Source organism: Bos taurus, chromosome 7 (genome assembly GCF_002263795.3).
Source record: "Bos taurus isolate L1 Dominette 01449 registration number 42190680 breed Hereford chromosome 7, ARS-UCD2.0, whole genome shotgun sequence".
In the NCBI taxonomy this organism is placed as follows: domain Eukaryota; kingdom Metazoa; phylum Chordata; class Mammalia; order Artiodactyla; family Bovidae; genus Bos; species Bos taurus.
This window is the reverse complement of record NC_037334.1, coordinates 75,008,202-75,025,931: the sequence shown is the minus strand read 5'-3', so window position 1 is coordinate 75,025,931 and position 17,730 is coordinate 75,008,202. Positions and strand designations below refer to the sequence as shown.

The 17,730-nt window shown below is 39.9% G+C and overlaps 1 long non-coding RNA gene across 1 annotated transcript in view; it reads left to right on the top strand.

The window, feature by feature from the left end:
• The window catches only part of LOC132345787 (uncharacterized), a 203,568-nt gene that overhangs the window by 9,690 nt on the left and 176,148 nt on the right, over positions 1-17,730 (top strand). The window contains exon 2 of the long non-coding RNA XR_009495340.1: positions 900-1,035. This is a non-coding gene — a long non-coding RNA (uncharacterized lncRNA). The remainder of the gene's footprint in view (positions 1-899; positions 1,036-17,730) is intronic.

The following is a 17,730-nucleotide window of genomic DNA, read 5'->3' as shown; positions in this document are numbered from 1 at the left end:
GGTAAAGGAAGATGTAAACTTGTCTTTAGGGTATGGCTTCTGTACTTAAGGAGTTAATGTGGTGAAAGGTCAGCTGATATCACTGGGAGAAAAGGACACTGTCATATGTGTAAACTGCCCTTATTCACATCGCATATATACAAAGACAGGGGTGATGAACTCCTCTTTTTTTCACTGAGTTCCCCTTAGGGTTCATATTCATTGTATATTTTCCCCACTCTAAGCCTCTCCTTAGATGCTTTTGATATCTTATTTTACCTGAATAATGGTAACAACAACAATATCAAGAATAGCAGCAATTCACACTTACACACTTACATGCTTTAAGCATGTTCATTTAATCTTGTGGTCATCCTAAGAGGGAGGTACTATTACAAGTGGAGAAACTTAGGGCAAAGAACAAAATTAGCTCACAGTTAGTCAGTTGCCAAGCTGAGATGTGGGTTTGGTCAGGGTCCAGAATCTACATTCTTAAACCTGATGCTAAACTTTCCTTTATTTTTTTTTGTGTGTGTGTGTGTGTGTGTCTTTGTTTCTGTGAGCAGGCTTTCTCTAGTTGCAGCAAGTGGGGGCTGCTCTTCGCTGGGGTGCATAGGCTACTCATGGTGGTGACTTCTCTTGTTGTGGAGCACAGGCTCTAGGCGCACAGGCTTCAGCAGCTGTGGCTCTTGGGCTCCAGAGCATGGGCTCAGTATTGTGGCACATGGGCTTAGTTGCTCTGAGACTTGTGGGATCATCCTAGAACAGGGGTAGAACCTGTGTCCCCTACCTCAGCAGGTGGACTCATCCACTGCACCTGAAGGGAAGTCTTATACTTACCTTTGAATAACAGCATTTGGGAGAAGGGGAATGCAAGTGACCTAGACTGGTTCACAGATGTTCAAATTCTTGCCCTACAGGTGGAGGCCAGGAGCGGATGGACCTGGAGTTCTATGTGCTTGGGCTTGGTCTGGATGGGCCACTGCTGCTCTTGGACTACCAAGGATGCACCAAGGAAGATGATCAACAGGCACCCAGGAAGGATGCTGTCTTCAGGTCAGGCACACTGCTCAGCCAGAGGATTAACCCAGGGAAGCTGGGCAGGTCTTAGGGAGGTCCCATAGTAGAAGATGTTGGGAGAGAGTAGATAATTTCATCATGGAGGGAAATAGACTCTCCTCGAAGAGATCTCCTAAAATGCTGGAGCCCAACATCAGGGATTTTTAAAAAGAACTTGTAGCCTCCTTTGTGGGGGAAGAGATTTGATAGTGGTGCTTCACTGACATGGATCTGTACAGTAATTACATGGGAAGCTGGTTAAACATTCAGTTTCCTGGGCCCCATGCCCTGAGATCCTGAGGCCGAAAGTCTGAAACTGGCCCCTGGAATCCCGTCTGCGGCAGATACCTCAGGCAGTTCTGAGGCAGCAATTCCGTGGACTTCCTGTTGAGACTGTGGACAAATGTGCAGAGGCAAATTTTTCCTCTTCTCTTGCTCTCAAATCCCACTGTGTTAAATGCTGGAAAAGAATGATGTCAGGGAATCACACGACGGAGACTAATTAGCACTACAGAATAATAAGAAAAAAATATCCGCAGGGATGTGGGCGGGGGCTGCACTGCCACCATACATGTCTGGTGGCTGAGTCGATACCAGAGAAATAGCTGGGGGAGGGATTCTTCACTTGGTGGTATCGTTCATGCTTCCCAGAGTGTCCTGTTTTCTGTACCCAAGAAATCTGAAGATCAAGGGAACAAGCTAGATTGAAAACTTCATTTATTCATATTTTCATCATTTAACTATATAATTAAATAGTTAGACAATCATTAGACACCTACTGTGTGCCACACACTGTTCTAGGATTTTGGAGGTATACAAGTGAGCAGGATGACTCAAGTCCTTAACTCACGGGCCTTACCCACTGTCTTTTAATGAAACCCACAAAGCTGGTCTCAGGACCTACCGAAGTTCAGGTTCTTTACATCTCAGCACAGAAAGAACTTTCTAATGAGACAAAACGCCAGTAGGGTAAGAAGAGAATTTATTTTGAGAAATACACATCTCATAGACAGAATGTGGTCTGTCTTAAAAGGCGAGAACAGCCTTGGGAGAAACACATTCCACAGACAGTGTGTGGGCCATCTCAGAAGCCCAGAGGAATAGTTAGCTTTATGGGCTGGGTAATTTCATGGGCTAATGAGTGGGAGGATTTTTCTAATTATTTTGGAGAAGAGATAGAGATTTCCAGGAATTAGGCCACTGCTCACTTTTTGACCTTACAGTTAGCCTCAGAACTGTCCTGGCACCTGTGGGTAAGTCATTTAGCTAATGTTTTACAGTAAGCGTACAATGAGGCTCAAGGTCTACTGGAAGTTAAATCTTCCACCATCTTGGGCCTAATTGGTTCTAATCAGATTTTGTTGTATCCTCAAGGGCTCTGTCATTCTTTAGGGATTGTGCCTGCCCCTTCCCTCCTGTTTCAGGGTTATACTGCCTGGCATAAACTTTGGCTCTTCCACTTACTTACCTCTCACTCTATGCCTATTTCCTCATGTGTGAAAAGTGGATGATAGTGATGCCTCTCATAGAGTTGTAAGAGTTAAGTGAGGAAATGAATGCAAAACTTTTGCCATTGGCCTGGCACATGTGTTAGTACATAGCATCGTTTTTCCAAGGTTAGCCTTCTTTTTGAATCTTTGGTTTACAGCTATTGGTAGTCAACTTCCTAGATCGTCTTCATTTGCTCTCTACCTCAGTGGAGCTGCAGGTGAAGGAGAGCTTCCTGTGTTCCCAGGAATATTCACTCAGAAAGGAGCTCCTTTGAAGCTCCTGTGAGCTTCAAACTTGGCTACTCATTGCAACTGAAACTTATAAATTATGTAATCTGGTTTGTGCCCAGCCCAAAGCTTTGAATTATTCTAGTCAGTGTGGGAAAATGTTGAGGAAAAGGAAAAAGAAGTGATAATCACTCCTTGTGATTTTTAAAAAGTATTCCTCATGAATATTCAAGACCTTCACCAGTACCAGTCACAGCAGAGAAAGGCTGGCCTAACATTTGCTCCCTCAAGTATAGTCTGTTTTTCTTCAGACAATTTTATGTAAAATATCTACATTGTAAAAAAGAAAATTAGAGTGAGATACTAGGAAGGGATAGATGGAGCCACTGTGTGCTTTGATAATTCTGTCTGAGTAATTAAGAATACCCTCAAATGCTTCCAGATTTTACTGAGCTCTTTCTCAGGAAACTGCAGAATAATTCAGTCCTCATGCTCACCATTTTAAGGACAAACCTCCTTTCCAGGATGCACTTTAGCAAAGGAGAACAACTTAATGGCTAGAATATAATAAGTCCCCTACATAAGCATCAAGTTCTATTCTGAGAGCCCATTTGTAAGTCCAGTTTGTTCATAGTTCAACAAAATTAGCTTAGGTACCCAACTTACGCAATTGGCTATATGGTACTATACTGTAATAGGTTTGTAATAATTTTCACACAAATAGTATGCACATAAAAAACAAACACAAAAATAAAGAAAACATTTTAAATCTTCGAGTACAGTACCTTGAAAAGTACAGTAGTACAGTATAACAGCTGGCATACAGAGGCTGGCATGCATGTTCGTGTCTTTGAAAGTTCAAAATGTGAAGATTAGTATATAGGGGACTTACAGTAATTGAAAATGTTTATATATTCTCAATGTAAAGGAGGATCTGGAAAATAAAAATAAACTCAATGAAGATCTAGGCTCCTATTTGGCTTTCAGATTGGAACCTTGGTCTTGGTCTGATCAAAACAAGAAACCTTGTTTCTTGGTCTGATCAAAACGTAGTCTAGGCCCTAAGGATTGCTTAAAAACTTTTAAAACTCTCCTTAGATTCCATTTATCTCAAAAGAGAAGGACTAGGCTAATCTGCATTCAGCAGCTGACTGCCCCAGAGCCTCTGCAGTGTGAGATTTGAAATCGCCTTTCTCCCTGGAGGGTGTTTCTTGGATGCAGGAGGGGAAGAAAAGTCAGCGAAGCCAAGGCATCTTTAAAGATCTTCTCTCGGAAGCAAGATACAAACTGTGCTCTTTAGACAATACATTTCCAGTGTTCTAAGCTGTGACCTTCCCTACTTCAATTGAATACCAATGAAAATCAATTCCTCTCTGAGTGAGAAGCAAAATTTGCTGGGGCTAGGAGGTAGATGAGAAGGGAATTTAGTTTATCAAAAGAAAAGTAGTCTTTGCAGGGGTTTTTGGATCTGCTAAGCAAGCTTTGGTGCTGGGAAAAGATTGATGGCAAAAGGAGAAGGAGCAGGAGAGGATGAGGTGGTTAGATAGCATCACCAACGCAATGGATGTGAATCAGGGCAAACTCCAGAAGAGAGTAGACAGGGGGGCTGGCATGCTGTAGTCCATGCGGTGGCAAAGAGTCAGACATGACTAAGCAACTGAACAACAGCAAAGCAATTTTTGCTTAAGGGGGAAAGAGCTGAATTCCTATACTTTAAAGAGAGTGGGATATTTATTTCAATCTTGGAATTCAAGAAAATTGAAGTTTTTGTCACAAGACGGACATTCTGAATAAAAATGTATGCCTTCCTCAACAACAGAACACTCCAGTCTGATCATGTTTATCATGACTTGACAACTGTGATGTTGGGAAAAGCCTAAGTACTGCATTGGGCAAACCTGGATTCAAATCCTGCCTCTGTCACTGCTGGATAGCTCTGTGTTCTAACCTCTATAACCTCAGTTTCTTTATCTCTAAAATGGAGATAATACCTGCAGATGTGTTCTGATGATTAAATGTGATTACTATGTAAGGCTGGGCTTCTCTGGTAGCTCAGCTGATAAAGAATCCGCCGGAGATTCTTGCAGGAGAAATGCAGGAGACCCAGGTTCAATTCCTGGGCTGGGAAGATACCCTGGAGATACCCTGGAGAAGGAATAGGCTACCCATTCCAGTATTCTTGGGCTTTCCTGGTGGCTTAGATGGTAAAGAATCCACCAGCAATGTGGGTGACATGGGTTGGATCCCTGGGTTGGGAAGATCCTCTGGAGGAGGGCATGGCAACCCACTCCAGTATTCTTGCCTGGAGAATCCCCATGGACAGAGGAGCCTGGTAAGCTACAGTCCATGGGGTTGCAGAGAGTTGGACATGACTGAGCAACTAAGCATAGCACAGCCACATGTAAGGCAATGAATGCAGTACTGGCCTTCACTGGGTACCCAACTCACGGTTCTGTCTCTCTTCTCCCTCTCCTTGATCTACTCTGTCTATCTCTGTCCCTTTCTGTTGCTGTCTCTCACACACACATGCACACACACTGTGAAATTCCTCTATGAATTGCTATCTCCTCTCTTGCTTTTTCTGTTTCTCATTTGCTCATTCTGTAAGGCTCAGCTCCCATTGCCTTCTTATTGTCCTTCTTTCTACATAGATGTCTCCTTTTTACTTTTTGTAGTGCTCATAGTTTCATCCATGACCCTCAGGAGTTTATTATTTGATTTATATGGCAAAACCAGAATTTTAAAATATTCCACAACACCCCAGCTTTGAAGGTCACAGTAAGTTTACAATAAATTTTACTGATTGATATTATTTTTCACTTCAGTACAAAGTCTCTGGATTTCTTCTTTTTTCTAAGTTGACCTGGGGACATCATTATGGCACAGTGGTAAAGAATCCTTACTTCCCTGGTAGCTCAGCAGTAAAGAACCTACCTGCCAATGCAGGAGACGTGGATTCGATCCCTGGGTCGGGAAGATCTCCTGGAGGAGGAGATGGCAACCCACTTCAGTTTTCTTGTTTGGAGAATTCCATGGGCAGAGGAGCCTGGTGGGCTACAGTCCATGGGTTGCAAAGAGTCAGACACGACTGAGTGACTTGAGAGCACACATATGTACAATTTACACATATTAACTCAGTTCTTCAAAAGCACTCATAAGACAGGTATTGTTATCCTCATTTTGCCAAAGAGCAAACAGAGAGATTTTTAATAACTTGTCCAAATTATATGCCAGGGGTGGATTGTTATGATTTGAATTCAGGTCTTTCTGATTCTTCTTTTTTTTTTCCGGCTGTGCTGGGTCTCCCTTGTGGTGCTGAGGCTTCTGTAGCTGTGGCATGCAGGCTTAGTCACAACATGTGGGATCTTAATTCCTCAACCAGGGATCGAACCCAGGCCCTCTGCATGAGGGCATGAAGTTTTATCAATTGGGCCACCAGGGAAGTCTTTCTGATTCTAAAACTTAAACTCTCCCATATTATATGATTTTTCCAATAAGTTTGTGATGAAAATGTATTTAGGGTTCTCAGTCATGGCTTTTGAGCATGTTTTCTCTGTGAATATTTTTCATTACTAAATTAGTTCATCCCTTACTGCCCTGAATGTGCCCAGTCTCGTCTGATCTAGGGAGCTAAGCAGGGTCAGGCCTGGTTAGTACTTGGATAAACTGCCTGGGAATACTACATGCTGTAGGCTTTTGGGGCTTCCTAGGTGGCGTAGTGGTAAAGAATTGACCTGCCAATGCAGGAAATGCAGAAGACGTGGGTTTGATGCCTGGTTCAGGAAGATCCCCTGGAGGAGAAAATGACAACCCACTCCAGTATTCTTGCCTGGAAAATTCCATGACAGAGGAGCCTGGTGGGCTACAGTCCATGGGGTCTCAGAGTCAGACACGGCTGAAGCGACTTAGCACACGCACAAACTTGCAACATCCCCAGCCTCTCCTTGGCAGCCCTTTCATAATGATTCTGGGTCCCTGTGAGCAGTGGAAGGGACTCAGATTTCTCTCTTCTGTTCAGAGACTTCAGGTGAGACGCAGTCTCTTGTCCATATCCCTCTTCTTATTGTGAACATCATTAGACAACTAGAAACTTCTTAGAGAAGCAAGAGAGAGCATTATAGGTAGAGTAAATCTTTTTAAACAGCTCTGCTCATGGGGTACATATGTGCCTGTGGCATCTGCAAAAAGAACCAAATAGAACACCCATATGCAAACAATTTTCTTCTTTTTTTAAGTCTTTACTGAATTTTTACAATATTGCTTCTGTTTTATGTTTTGTTTTTTTGGCCCTAAAGCATTTGGGATCTTAGTCCCCTGACCAGGGAATCGAACCCTGCATTGGAAGGCAAAATCTTAACCGCTGGACCGCCAAGGAAGTCCCTTATTTGCTTCTTAAAAATATTTTCCCCTGCTATAAAACTTCAATAAATAGCTTGGGAAATGATACACATAATTCAAATGGCAACTTTTCCCCCTAAAATCAATGAAAAGAACAGTGCTATTGCGAATAAATTCACTTTCCCTGTGCAAATGACAAGTATTTTCTATACTACAATGCTTTCCAATTATGTTGGGTAGCTTCATGTTGAATAACAACACAAGCTCCCAAATTGAGTCCTTGTGGCCAGTATCAAAGCTCAATAATTTTGGTAATAGATCTTTTTCATGCTTAAATGGATATGTAAACATCATATTAGAGGTTTTGGAGGATAGATATAACACGTTTTTCCTTAAACCCTATAATTTCTGCTTTGAACAATGATCAGTGATTTCCCATTATCTTTCTAACTTTCCTATTTATTTATATTAAAAAAGGCCTTAGTATTAAAATAGTGTTTTATGTTTTGGAGAATAACAAATTCAGTAGGTTGGGCAAATTATTTAAGTGCTTACTGTTGTTTCCTTTGCTGTAGATTGCCATAAATTACTGTGAAACTTTTAGAGAAGATGATTCCAAATCCACAGCCTTTTTTGCTGAATTTTTTAGAGGGCTCAAGAAACATGTATTTTTGGAATGAGGAAAGGAGACACACAGAAGAGAAACCTGTGGGCAAAGCACTATATGGAACATCCCTGATGGCTCAGTGGGTAAAGAACCCGCCTGCCTATGCAGGAGATGCGAGAGACACGTTGAATCTTTGGGGTGGGAAGAGCCCCTGGAGAAAGAAAATGGCAGCCCCTCCAGGATCCTTGCCTGGGGGATCTCATGGACAGAAGAGCCTGGAGGGCTATATAGTCCATGGGGTAGCAAAGAGCTGGACACAACTGAGCTCGTGGCCCAAGGCACTGTATGGTCAAGTCTCATCCTTGGATGCAGTCAGTTATACATAATTAAAGTGGAGTCCCAAGGTTTGCTGCAAATTAAGTACTGGGATCAATTTTATTTCATATCTTTTTCAATTTAGTTCCTAATTTTGATGTTATCTTTCAGTTGACTCGACTGTCTCCTCAAATTTGGTTTTCTGTGTGTTTTTTAGAGATTTTTTTGCACCGAGAATGTCTTTATACATTCATTTAAAACAAGTGATCTGGATACTAAATTACTGAGTCACTGAATTTCCCTTCACAATAAAATTTAGTGTTAAATCTTAGCTTTTATTTATTATAGGTGGCGTGTTTCTTCTTGCTTGAATACTTTTAAGATGTTTTCTTTATTCTTATAAGCTGAAATATTTGTTGTGTGCTTGGATCTGAGTGTCTCTCTATTGATTGCATTGAACATGGTGAATGCATTCATACTGCATACTCAGGCCATATTTATTTTTCCAGCAAGGGAAATTTTTCTTTGATTATTAATATTTGAACATCAGAAATCGTCCCCTGTGTGTGTGTGTGTTTTTAATAGATATGAGTTTACCCAGAAAAGATAGTAAACTTGTTCTTAGTGACCCAAGGAAATTTAATTAACTTTACCATGAGACATATGATGGTTGAAAACATACTTTAAAAGTATATATAGATTACATAAATACTTTTTCCTGAACAAGGAGGAAGAAACTGGTTGTTTGGAAGGAGAATTTTTTTGTGTGTTTTTTTGTTCCATATTTTTTCAGAGTCATATTCTTTTTTGACATACATGGTAGACATACCTAAGGGCATTTTTCTCTTAATATTGGAATCCAAGATAAATCTCTTGTTCCAGAACACCCAAATGATATAACTTTAATGCTAGAAGAAAACCTAGGTTCCTGGTGGTAAGAGGACTATATATGTGCGGATGGAAGGGTTGGTAAATAAGCTGAAGAGTCATCATAGAGTCACGACTTAGCAGCATAATATGAGCTTTTCCCTTTTATATCAAGCTTACAGTATTGTCGGAGAAGGCGATGGCACCCCACTCCAGTACTCTTGCCTGGAAAATCCCATGGATGGAGGAGCCTGGTAGGCTGCAGTCCATGGGGTCACGAAGGGTTGGAGATGACTGAGCGACTTCACTTTCACTTTTCACTTTCATGCATTGGAGAAGGAAATGGCAACCCACTCCAGTGTTCTTGCCTGGAGAACCCCAGGGACAGGGGAGCCTGGTGGGCTGCCATCTATGGGGTTGCACAGAGTTGGACATGACTGAAGTGACTTAGCAGCAGCAGCAGCATACTACTGTGGCAATATACATTAAGAATTACTTTTGTCCCACTTCTGTGTTTTGTTGCTTGGGAATATGTATAATTCTTAGCTTGATTCTCTCTTCCATTATTTTCTCTCTCGTGAGTCCTGTACTTAATCAGGAACATTTAACAGCAATGTAAGGCAGTATACAGTTAAATGTAAAATTGAGAGAAGTGGAAAAGGAGACGTGAGAATAAACTCAAAATATTACTTGAGGCTGTTAGAAAGGGTAACATGTGATTTAGTATGTATAGGATTGAACAGACCTAAAAGATGTGCATGCGTGCTACATCACTTCAGCTGTGTCCAACTCTGATGCTATGAACCATAACCTGCAGGCTCCTCTGTCCATGGGTTTCTCCAGTCATGAACACTGGAGTGGGTTGTCGTGCCCTCCTCCAAGGGATCTTCCCAACCCAGGGACTGAACCCACATCTCTTACACCTCCTGCACTGCCATGTGAGTTCTTACCACTAGCATGACCTGTGAAGCCCACCTGAGGGTGATATTTAGGTAAATGTGATGGGAAAAGTAGCTGGTTATGAAGTGATTTCACCTATTTGGGTAATTTTTAGGTGAAGATATTTTATGCATGGCTTTATTTATAGGCTGAAATCCACACAGTGGGTTTTATCTTCACAGTTTTTTAAGCAAGAGTGATGTTGTCACAGACATGGTTGGCATCAGGCTAACACTTCTTAAGTGTGAATCAGAAAACAAGAGAGGGAATATGACTAGTGCCATAGAACTGCTGATGTTGGCAGTGAGGGCAGTGGGAGGCCTCAGATTTATCAATGTTCAGAGGCAGCTTGAGGTCTGTGAGTCAGGAAATAGAGGTCGAATTGGGAAAACCTAGAGTATTAGGGATCCAGATTAATACCCAAGAACAACACTGCTAAATAAAGTGGAAAGAAGGCATAGAAACTTGATGGTCAGTATTATCAGGAGTATACCACAGCAATGGACTTACTCCAAGATGTCTGATAGGATCAAGATCGATGCACTGGAAGTATAATTCAGGAAGCCCCTCCAATCTGCCCCTTATTTTGGGCCAAGGCTTCTACTTCACTAGAGAAGGTCTTACTTGGATCCTTTTTTGATCCCAAATGAAACAGAAATTGCAGGACACTAAGAGACTGAGACTGGTCAGAGATTTCATTCTCTATTTAATTCCTGTCTGAAGTTGGGATTCTTGAATTTTCTGAAAAGTCTTTGCTGCTGAACTGATGTACCTTCAAGAGAATGGACATGAACAAGTAATTGGAGATGCATTTCTAGCAATGCTACCAGTTTTGTGAAATTGGAGAGAGACAGAGAAAGAGAGGTGGGGGAGTGAATCTCTCCTTTATTGTTTCCCTTATGGCAGAAATTATGGACCTTTGGTGACAACCACTCATGACATTTGTTTTACGTATTTGGATCACTGTTTTTTTTTTTATAAAATCTTGAAAAGCAAAGACACACAATTTCTAAAAAAAGACACTGAATTAGCCAACCTGGAAAAGCTGAAACTAAAGCCTGCAGTGAATGAAGCCAATGAGAGAAAAGGAAAATTATATCCTAGCATCTAGAAAGGCGTAGGAATCAGAGATGCCAGATAGTTTCTAAAAGTGAGAATGGCAAGAAGTGGAAAATCGGGATAGGTTAAACTTTTGCGTCATGAGATGACTTCTCTTAGCTCTCTTACCTAGAAGCTGCTCCTTGTCCACCGTGGTAAAAAGTGGGAAGTTCCCACTGGCGAGATTTGTACAGCTGGGGATCACAGTGAGATACTGAAAGTCTGCAGCTTGAATGGTGAGATCCCCTGTCCCTATTCTGAAATGTTTCAGAATACTGACAGCTAGGCTTACACCCCCAACAGGAGGAACCCACGAGTGCTGACAGTTGGGTGCTCCTCAACCAAATGGCTCACTCTCTAGCCCACCATCTGATTGTGACTTGAAAGCCATGTGGATGCATTAGTTTGCTAAAATTAAGAAAACATTAAGTAAAAAAGAATAACTCACAGCCTGTTAAACCATCTGCTTCTAACACACAGATACTTGTCATGAGGCAGGAATGAGGGTTCATAGACCATACAGGGAATTTTCCCAAGGGTATCCTATCACAGATGGGAATCCTTTGGTCACAAATATGTATATAAAGAAAGTCATTATAGAGATTGACTGTTGTACCTCCAAGTATGGTCCTATCAGAGTTATACTGGGGAAATGGATTTAATTGCAGAGATACCTTATTTGAGACTTTTCAAAGCAAGTATCGTAAGAGATGAAATCTTGGTTGTCAGAATATTTCTCACTGCTGCTTTATTACTATATCCATTCTTTCTCTAAGTTGCAATGGCGCTTCCAAAAGCCACATCCCCCTGGGCTATGTTTGTTCATTTATTCATTCAAGAAGTATTTTCTAATCTCTTTTATTTCATTGGGCACAGTTCTAGACAGTGAGAAAGCAAAAGAGTCCCTGATCATGGAATGTAATTTACATTCAAGTGGGAGAGATTGACATAAACAAATAAAAACTATATTTTTTCTTTCCTTTCTTTTATGAGGGTTGACTTCACCCTCTTCTGGGACCAAAAGCAGAGAAGTGATTTACATTCTAAATTTTTTTTTTTGAAATTGGGAAATTGGATTGGAAATCAAAATGGGAAATAAAAATTCGTACTTTCTATAGAAAAAATTAGCTCTTGAGATGATAGTGGAACAGTAAAAAGTGTTAACGGAAACTGGGACATTGAAAGATCAAGATAAGTGAATGGGTTAGTGAGTTATACTGTGTTAAGCTGTGAGCAAAAACCACTCTGGGAAAAAAGCGCATAAGCACATAAATATAATAAATACAGGCACAACTATTATCTGAAGTCTTGTTCAATTTCTGGAAGATTTCTCACCTTCATTTTTCATCTCTTCCATTGAGTTACACGCATGTGTGCACACATACCCCTGTATATAAGCACACACCTATATATGTACTGGTGGTGGTGGTGGTTTGGTTGGTGGTGGTGGTTTAGTTGCTAAGTCATGTCTGACTCTTGCGATCCCATGGACTCTAGCCTGTCAGGCTCCTCTGTCCATGGGATTCTCCAGGGAAGAATACTGGAGCGGGTTGCTATTTCCTTCTCCAGGGGATCTTCCCCATCCAGGAATCGAACCCGGCTCTCCTACTTTGCAGGCAGATGATTTACCAACTGAGCTATGAGGGAAGCCCCGTATATGTACTATATACATATAACTGTAAGTATGTATATATTTATTTTTCCCCATAGCTCTCTTTTGTTCTGTTCTTTCTTTCCTTTCTCCCTCTCCTCCTTCCCTCCCACTTCTTTTCCTCCTCCTCCTCCTTCTTTTAATAGTATCATGTTCTTATTTAATGTATATTATAGCTTGCCTTATCTTTTGAGTAAAGCTGGGATAGTTTATTTAAAGTTTTCTTCTCCTTGCAAAGACTCTGCTTCCTTCAAGTTGCTTTTATTTCTTTCCAACTCTACCTTATATGTTTGAGTCTTGTTTCCAATGTTGGTGATTCTTCAAGAATAGGACAATAAACAACTGACAGGAAGCTCCTGAGTGCATGTGTGGGGCTTCTGGACTGTGGGCTTCCTTATAGTTTGATCTCAGTGGGCCCTTTCATGAAGACAATTCCTGATGGAGAACTCCTTTTTTCCATCTATTATCTTCTGCCTTAGTTATCTATGCCTTCTGCTCTCCATCTAGAGAGTAAACCTATCTTATGTCCTCTAGAGGATAAATACCCTTCGTCCTGTTGGGCAGAGATGATGCCCAAACTAACCATAGAACAGGGAAGGGAGCGGGATGTAGCTAATCCCAGGATTCTCTAACTACTGCTTTAAGTCTTTCCAGCTGCCCTCTTGTTTTTAATTTCACGTCCATGTGCATTCCCAGAGGACCTAATGTTGCCAATTCCAGAGCCTTTGTAGATTCTGCAAAGCATATTGAGCTTCTTCTTGGCTCCTTCCACTGCAAACTTAGGACTGAGCTTCCTTTAGATTCCTTCCCCTTAGATTCTTTCCCACTCAGCCATCCAGCTTTCGAAATTGTGCTGCACTTGTACCTTTTTCCTTTGTCCTTAAGGTTTGTGCCCTTTAAAAAAGTTCTGTTCTGATGTTTTAGTGTAGTTTGGGAAGGGAGTTAAACAAATGGAAATTCACCTGAAAGTCCCCCTTGTTTTCTTAAGTATTTAAAATATTGCAACAATAATTCAAAGATACATGAAATTAAAATTCAAACAACCCATGAGTATATCAAAGAAGACGTGGCTATCTTTGCTCTTCCCCTACCTTTGGATTTCACACTCACTTCTCCTGAGCTGAACAGTATTAACTATAATAATGATTATTTTCCCAGTTTTTCTTCTGTGCATTTACATATGCTTACTTATATGTCTCAGAAAATAATTGGGATAGTATTAAACACATGATTTTATATTGTTTTGTTTGCTTATTTTTTAAAAATGGGTGATCTTTCCACATAAATACATGTAGTTCTTTGCCATTCTTTGAAAAGCTGCAATCTAAATGGTGGTGCCATATTTTATTTAACTTCTTCTCTATTGGGAATATTTATTTTTTTCAGTTTTTCTGTATTATAACAAGGCTGTAGCAAACATATTTGAATAAACTTTCTTTGCACTTGCACAAGTATTTCCTTATGAAAATGTTCACTGGCTCCTAGCCTAGGTCTGTGTTTTCCAAACTTAACTCAATTGCATTCAATTTCTTTTTTTTTAAATATATCTACATAACTGTTTAAGCCCAAAGCATATTATTATGTAAAATCTTATTAAGCTATATTATAATTCAATAGTTTTCACATAACTTTTCTTCCACTTATGTGTACTATTCTATACTTAATTTTCTCCTTAAATTAACTGTTTTATTTTGTTTACAATGGAAGCTTTATAGTATTATTTCTACTTATTTATATAAATAGGAAAAGAGTGCCACTTGACATGAATAGATGGTAAATATAAAAGTAAATGCAAATTTAATGAGAACAATTTTATTGAATTTCAAGTGGATGTGGTTGTTTTCTGTCTTTTTTAAAAGAGATATTACTAAGTGTTATAATAGAGCTGTTGAAGTCATATTAGTACTAGTCAGCCTCAGTATGGGCTGTTCCTCTGTCTTTATTGCTTTTTGAGTTTCTATATGACAGCCATATATACACATGTGATTTGTATGACATTCCACAGCTTTGTATCTTTTCTTGAATTCTGGTTATTGGTTTTTTCTAATATACTATTTTTATTTTGGAAAAAGACCTGTGGTTTTTTTGTTGTTGTTGTTCTTTTTTAAAAGGTTTTATTCTAGGTTTTAGTATAAAGTTGATTAACAATGTTGTGTTAGTTTCAGGTATACAGCAAAGTGGTTCAGTTATACATATACATGTATCTATTCTTTTTCAATCTTACAGTTTCTTATGCCCTTTCCCACACCAAGCACAGTGTTTTGTACATGGTAGATGCTTCATTAAAGCAATAGAATGATTTATTTATAGGCTTAATTGATTACCACAAATGAAATGTTCATTAAATAAAAACTTAGTAGAGATGTTCCAATTATCGAGCCATCTAAATTCTCATAATGATGTAACTGTGAGACTCTTCTTTATAATACTGCAACATTAGAAAACATAGTACAAGGAGGACTTTCTAGTGGTGCCACTTTTCTACTGAGTTTCAGCTTATGTTCATCATATTTGTTTCCTTAATTTGAAAGCCTAAGCTCCCATAACTTTTTAAGAACTAGCTGATTTCCATGTCTCTGAGTCACTTCTGGAACGCATTTTATCTTAATAAGAATAACCTACCAAGCAAGAAAGCCAGCAGGCTCCTCATTATCATTCTCTATGTAGAGGAGTTTATCTTTTGGCTGCCAAACTTGAATTCCACACTGTCCGACTTTAGCAAATGGATTGTTTTTAATGGGTAAGTTTGAGTGACAAAGGCAGAGAGCAAGCCAGTGGCCTGTCCTCTCAGTTGATAGGATTAGATCTGACTGAATAAAGACATGTGATGGGCTGCAGACTTCAGGGGATAGTCTGCAGTGCACATTGGCACTTCTGAGCAGCATTAACATTCTCTGCCTGCTGTACTAACTCCTTAAAATGCCATTTGCATTGACGATGGTATAATTGACATTGCTCCCCAAGGAGCTCAGAGGATTGTGGGGAGGTGGAATCAAAGAAAAGTCATCTCTTCTGAAGGTTCGCCTCTGGTTACAAAATGCAGAGAGTAAAGGACTCTTGTTATTGAGTGATGTCATATTAATAAAAAAACAACAGGCACAAAAATCTATCGTCACAATTTTCCCAGTAGCCTTTTTATTTCGTCATGTATAATCTTTCTAATTGCCTTCATAGCATTTATCTAGCTGCATGATATTATTATTATTATTATTTTTGCACTAAGTATCTGTTAAGATTCTTTATGATCTATTTGCTCCCATTAATCTCTCTTTATAAAAAGTTAAACTTGTGTAGTTCCAGCAGTAGCTTAATGCCCAATCAGACAGTTGTGAACGTGTATGAGAGACAAGGCTTGGGCAGAGGACTCAGTATTCAACCTTTGCCACAATTGGAGTTGAAATCACTATGAATGAACGTGACCATTTAGGGGTCAAAGAACAGCCGCAGTATGTTGAAACTGTAATGCAGAAAGACACACACACAGATATGAATAAAAGTTTAAATGAAACTGTCAGATTTCAACAAGGTCAGTTGTGATATATTTACTCCCTGGATTTGTGCTGGATCAGTGTTTATTAGCAAAATTTTGATAAGTGTTTTGTGGACAATAGGTTAAGTAGAGGAAGTAAGTGATTTCTAACTGGCATTCTTTAACAGGTATAGAAGAAATAACTGATTATTTATAGCATTTTATAGAAGTTAAATCAGACAAAAGACCATAGATAACCAAAGTAGAATACAATCTCTAGTCCAGTATTGGCTTTTCACACAACAGTGGATCGAGGGATAGTTGTTTTTCTTTGTTTAAAAATAAAATTAAATAAAATAAAAATAAAAATAAAAATTTTGGGGAAATGCCAGTAAAAAAAAATCTATTTTCTCTCTTAAACATTTATTCCAAATAGGAAATATATTGATACTTGGTTTTAGAAAACATAACCCAAAGGCATTGGATTATTCTGAATGACCTTCTAAGTCACCCAAGAAAGATCAAAGTATGTTTGGTGCTATTTTGAGGTTGTTCACTTAATTGTATTATAATCTTTGAACTGTTAATCTCTATGTGTTAAATGTGTCTTAGTGCATGTTTGGTTGCAAAGAAAAGAGAGCTAATCAAATTTGCTTCAGGACTTACTGTAAATAATAGAAGGGAATCACAGAGCAGGCAGTTTCAGGCAGTATAACTAGACATTCAGGTGAGTAGAAGAGACAGAAACTCAACTCAAACTGGCCAAAGCAAAAGAACGATTATTTCACAAACCTAAAAAGCCCAGGTGAATCAATACATTTGTATCCAGGTGCATAGATAAGGTCAGGAGTTTGTCTCTGTCCCTAAGCTGAGCTTTCCTCTCATTTGGCTTCATTCTTAGGTAGGCTGCTTCCTCCTGGTGATAAAGTTGCAATTTTACCTTTACATCCTCAGATCTTAGCAACCCTGGGAAGAGACATTCCCTCTCCTAAGAGTTCTTGCAAAAATTCTGGATCTGGCCCTTACCATTTCAAATTGAGTCATGAGCTGGTGGCTACACCTATAATTATGACCCCATTGGTTGGGAAGCCTCTCTCAACTACTGATCACTACAGTTGAGGTGGGAAGAGCAGAGACAACTCCAGCAGAACAAGTTGGGAATAAAGAAAGAGTGGTTCTCTGAAGGAACAATGAGTTCTGTTAAGAGAAGTGCAGTCGATGCTGTTGGTGCTCCTTCCAGATCCTGTTCTCAAGCTGGAGCATCCATCCCTGAGCTGCTCTGCATGTTGGCTGCTCACAGTGCGGAGCTTCCCTCTTCTCCAGATAATTGCCTTCAGCAGAGGAAGCAGCTCATCTGGAAAGTAAATCACCCCTTTCTCCAGCAGCTTGCACCTAGTCACTATTTGATTCAAGGGCACAGAGGGCCACCTCTTTTCTCAGGGAAGGAGTAAGGTAATAATGCACGTCATGCTCCAGAGTTCAGAAGAGAGCACCACCTTGATTAGCTCACTCCTGTGTCCATCCTGCTTCCCTCACTCCCTTGCTCCTGAGAGCACAGCCTTAATTGATAACTCCTTCTCTGGCTCTGTTTCTGGGGAACCTAAACTAAGATTTAGGGCTGGATGTTGGACAGGGAAAATAATTGATGTCCATTCTAAACAAGAACTGAGATCTTTTTCTTCATCTCTCC